Source organism: Tachypleus tridentatus, chromosome 2 (genome assembly GCF_004210375.1).
Source record: "Tachypleus tridentatus isolate NWPU-2018 chromosome 2, ASM421037v1, whole genome shotgun sequence".
Classification (NCBI taxonomy): domain Eukaryota; kingdom Metazoa; phylum Arthropoda; class Merostomata; order Xiphosura; family Limulidae; genus Tachypleus; species Tachypleus tridentatus.
In genome coordinates, this window is record NC_134826.1 from 144,045,019 (window position 1) to 144,050,491 (window position 5,473).

At 36.7% G+C, this 5,473-nt stretch overlaps 1 pseudogene; it reads right to left on the reverse strand.

The window, feature by feature from the left end:
* Positions 1–312: 312 nt before the first annotated feature.
* Positions 313–1,945, reverse strand: LOC143245282 (innexin inx2-like; annotated as a pseudogene).
* Positions 1,946–5,473: the final 3,528 nt, after the last annotated feature.

Below are 5,473 nucleotides of genomic sequence, written 5' to 3' on the forward strand. Positions count from 1 at the left end.
AACAACAAAACAACGTAAACATTTAACAAAAACAACGTAAACTTCTAAAAAACAACGTAAACTTCTAACAAAAACAACGTAAACTTCTAAAAAAAACAACGTAAACTTCTAACAAAAACAACGTAAACATCTAACAAAAACAACGTAAACATTTAACAAAAACAACGTAAACATCTAACAAAAACAACGTAAACATCTAACAAAAACAACGTAAACATCTAACAAAAACAACGTAAATTTCTAACAAAAACAACGTAAACATTTAACAAAAACAACGTAAACTTCTAACAAAAACAACGTAAACATCTAACAAAAACAAATTTTACTTCAAACATTATCAAAAAGTTTGAAACTAAGAACAGAGTTTTTATTTTTGTAACAAAGAAGCTAATAATTATTTTTATTAATTAATAATTATTCGACGTAAAAAAATTATATAAAAACTACAATCGATACAAATGTTAGTTTCTGGAAATGAAGTAAAAAAGGTTTTGGTTTTTTTTAGAATAGGTTTATAGAAATCTCATAAATCTAAAGACAATAGCTACTTTGTATGGGTATACGAATTCTCCTTAGCTACATTTGGAATAAAGTCACATAATACCAGCACAAAGGGTCAGTTTTACATCAGGATTGTCTTGTTTAAGTATATTCTTTTCTCGCCATTCAATCTTTGTTCAGAAGCGGCTTGCTGTCTTCCAGTTCTTTAGCCAAGTCAGCAACGACATCGCGAAAATGCAAGGAATCCATATTTTTACACAGCAAATCCAATATAAACCAGTCGCCAATTTTACAGTGAACGATTATGGTTTCAATGTCTCTTTTGTTTGCGAGGCGAGCTCGAAACGTGAGGAGTGAGAGACGAGCCCGTGGTCAGAGGATGATAGCGACCCAGTAAACCAGCATAATCCCCGAAATAAAAGCCAGAAAAAGAACCAGAACCAGAGGATGATGTAAAGTTTCTCGTTCAGGATGTTAAGTGGCAAGAGACAGATGGCATCATGTCGCTGGACATCGCCAGATGACCCGTATCGGTGGAAGGTGCATTTCGTTAATCTAGGAAACACCTTGACCATGGGGTCCACTCGATCTTCTTGCTTCATTTCAGAAAACTGTATGACCTGCATGCCGTACGTGGTGAACTGACCAGCGAGAAAGTTGTCGATCAAATACATCTGCCCAATTACATTAACAAAGTTCATGATTTCGCTGAGAAAATAATAACAGAAGTATATTCCGTGGTTATTGAAATTTTCTTTCAAGTGGGCCACTAAAAGACATTTTGTTTCATTCTTTTTGTCCAGGGTCAGAACAGGGGTATTAAAATCCATTACAAGACTTCTAACTCTCTTTCCTTCCCAAGATTTCCACAAGTACCGAGGGAGGTAGAATACAACAGCTTGAAGAAACAGAACAAAACAGACCCACTGGTAATACATGTGGTACACTCTGTCCTCCCCGGGAGTATACTTGTCCACTCCAGGAGCAGGGATCTCCATTCCCACTTTCTTATTCAGAGCGCTCGGGAGGGTGAAAGGTGGAATGGATCCAGCAGTATGTATCTAGAAGTTCGTGGGGAATGTCATCGTTGCTAATACAGTCGATCGGATCCCCAAACAGTTGCGAACTAGTGACCAGTAGGCTGAGAGCGCCTAACATTAAAACAGTGACTTTATAATGTAAGCGGAAGACGTTATTATCAATACAACAAGGGTCTAGCTTGAGAACCCCTTTCAGAGATTCGAAAAGTTCCAGAAGCATCCTGACTTCTTAAAAGACAATAGCCAAACCTGAGCACTTATTGTCCAGGAATTGTCGTTACTTTTATCAGTAGCTCTGCTAGTGCTAACACTCTCAGTAGCACATGTCTGTAATGATTATATATTTGAGCTGACGGTTGGGATAATTTGAACATAGAGCAAGGTTAGTCTGTTAATTCTTAGGGATGGATGCGAAGTGGAAACAAACAACTTGCTGTGCACCTCAGGCTCGCCTCTCACCGCCCCTGCAGTGCAAAAATGGTCTGCCCCTGTTTGTACACCATTCGTTAAGACTCAATTTAAACTATACCGTGTCCCGGGCCCTAAGTGTCTACGTGACGCAGTCGTTTCCGTCAAAGCTGAGTCCAGTTTTCGCAATACCCGCTGTAGGGCGCTCGAGAGTTCCAGAAACGAGAGTATTTCACACTTGCGTCATGCTTTCAGTAACTTTTACTTGCTTGACCCACTCATTTAAACACGTTGCAAGTGTTTTTATTTTTCGCCAAGTTACTGCTTTAACATCTTTTATCGAGTGCAGACTAAACGAAATAAATTTCCGAACAGTCGCGATTAATTTGACTTAAACTCAAATGTGTGCCTCAGAACGGCTGGTATGGGTGTTAACACTTTTAAAGCAGAGAACAACGTTTCGACCTTCTTAGGTCATCTCCAGGTTAACTAGGCGTTCTGAGATACATTTTTATTTCAAGTAGGTTTATCGTCATCAAGAAAAAACTCAAATGTATTAGGGTCAAATGACTATCATGATTCTGAACAGTTGGGGTTTTAGGAAAAAAATTTGTAAAGACATTAATAAAATCAATCTATTTCTCTTAGGATACATCAAATTTAGAGATAAAGCGAAGTGTTTCTCTCAAAGCTTACATAACAATGTCATCGTTAGAAAGGGTTTGATTTGATAATATTATTCTTATCTCGAGGCTGTTGAATAAAAAAAGTCCCCCGGTGTGGAAGTGGACTTCCACTAAAATTCGGAGTTCCATTCCTACAGGGCCTTGCATGGTCAGGTGGTTAAGGCACTCAACTCGTAATCTGAAAGTCGTGGGTTCGAATCCTTGTAACACTAAACATGCTCGCTCTTTCAGCTGTGGGACGTTATAAAGTTATGGTCAATCCCACTATTCGTTGGTAAAAGAGTAGCCCAAAAGCTGGCAGTTTAAGACTAGAGGAAAGCAGCTAGTCATCACCACCCACCGTCAGCTCTTGGATTACTCTTTAATCAACGAATAATGGGACTGACCCTCACATTGTCGCGACCCCACGGCTGAAAGGGCGAGTATGTTTGGTGTGACGGAGACTCGAACCCACGACCCTCGGATTAGGAGTCGAGTGCCTTAACCACCTGGCCATGCCGAGTCGTTAACGTATCTGAACGAGTACCTGAATCGTCTTTACACGGAGGTCGAAGATTTTATTTAGAATTATGTTTTTAATTAAAAATACTAGCAGTAGAATCAACACACTGGAACAGACTTCTGAAATGGTACTTAGAAGGTAGCACTCCGCTAGTACAGCGGTATGTCTACGGATTTACAACCTTAAAATTATGGGTTCGATTCTCCTTGGTGGGTTCAGCAGATAGCCCGATATGGCTTTACTATAAGAAAACATACACTTACAAGGCAACCTAGATTACAGATTTAAAATAGAAATCACAAAACAGTTTAAGATCCTTTGTGGTTCCCCATATATCTTTTTATTTTGTGCGTGTGAACGTTTTGAAAACAAATTCTATTACATTAAAACCGAAGCAATATACCTTGAGTGGACGTAGTGTGTTTACGTTCCCAGATCGTACAAGAACAGTATTTTAAAAACAAGGACGCGTGTGTACGTTAAAGAGAAAAGAACCAATCGAAACTGAAAATTACGTAATTGTATTCAAATATTTTAAAGCTATTCCAGTGCACGAAAATTATCACGTTATAACAGAACCAATGTGTATAATTCGTTACTTTAAAAAAAATCGCTTTATTTCTAAGTGAGTAAATCAGATTAATAAACCTAAATTATTTTTATATGTGACGTACCTAACAAAACCAAAGTAACGCAAACGTTACAAGATTTTCACATGTTATGCTTAACCAGATCCATTAAATGTGATTCAGGGAATAACCTATAGAGGACGCTATAAATTTTAACAAATTAATTCTTTAATTTTTTGTTCATCAACACAGATTATAATGAAAAATAAATTTCAAAAGCGGCTTGATTCTCGCCCAAGTTTCAGTTACCACGTGGTACGTTCCACATTGTAGATCCATGAAATGTGATTCAGGGAATGAGCTATAGAGAGCGCTATCAATTTAGCAAATTAATTCTTTAATTTTTTATTCATCAACGCAGATTATAATGAAAAATAAATTTCAAAAGCGGCTTGATTTCCGCCCAAGTTTCAGTTACCACGTGGTACGTTCCACATTGTAGATCCATGAAATGTGATTCAGGGAATGACCTATAGAGAGCGCTATCAATTTAATCAAGAATTTAATCAATTCTTTAATTTTTTGTTCATCAACGCAGGTTATAATGAAAAATAAATTTCAAAAGCGGCTTGATTCCCGCCCAAGTTTCAGTTACCACGTGGCACGTTCCACATTGTAGATCTTTGGCAATTTAACTAACTGTCGTTAGGAAAAGCAGTTTCTGTTCGTTTTGGCTGTGCCTAAGATAATTTCTCCAAAGTTTTGAACGTGGTAAACTAACATGAGTATCTTTGGTTGTATTTCTATGTTTTCAAGGTTTCCGTAAGACCAGTGAAAACTGGATTACTAAAAACTGGAAACGAAGGCTGTCTTTAAAATCCAAGTATTAATTTGATGGATCATTAACAGTACATAAAACATACACTGATGGTCTTCCCGGAATTCATTCCATGGACTTCATATTTTTTTCTTAACACAAGCCTCATCTCTTATAAGTTTGTTTGTCTGTCAGTATTCCGCTATCCCACACTGGGGGAGCGATAAGTCTACTGATTTACAACGCTAGAGTCCGAGGCTCGACAACCCACAACAATTTTACAATTCTCCCCCTTAAAAATGTAATATAAATAGCTTCATTTTCATGACAACAACAACAAAGAAGACATCTCGGGTTTAAATTGTAATACTCTATTGTCTTTTATCTCCAGGATTAACCCTAATCCAGGGTCACTGACTCTGATATCTTTGTTAGAAATAAACAAACATATGTGTTTAAAGAATATAACCCGTGACTTATGTGCAACTGAAAGACACTTTATAAATGTTTTCAATGTTTGGAGCATTCTGAAATACTTAACAAAAGTTTATATGACGAATATTTTGAAAAGTTTTGTTAGAGAGTTTTACCAAAACAAATAAATCATTAATGACATTATGTAACACAAATTTTGTTCCTCGATAGTATGTGTTATTTCTTAATTGCTTGTGTTGTAAAAGTACAGAAAATAGCCATTATTCACCTCAGACTTTGCTTTAAACAGGTTAATTTTATATGTAGAAACGGACAAATTTGTACATTTTCATTTACATAAGGTCTGAATAAAACAGCATATGAATCAAGATTTACATGTATTTATACTAAAGTTATACAAAAATGTTTAGAAGTGAGTAGTTTTTCGAGACTTGCGACTATAGTGTAAATCACTTTCATGTATCAGTCTTCCATCAAGTTTTCGTTATACGCTCCTTTGTATCGGTGTTCAAAGT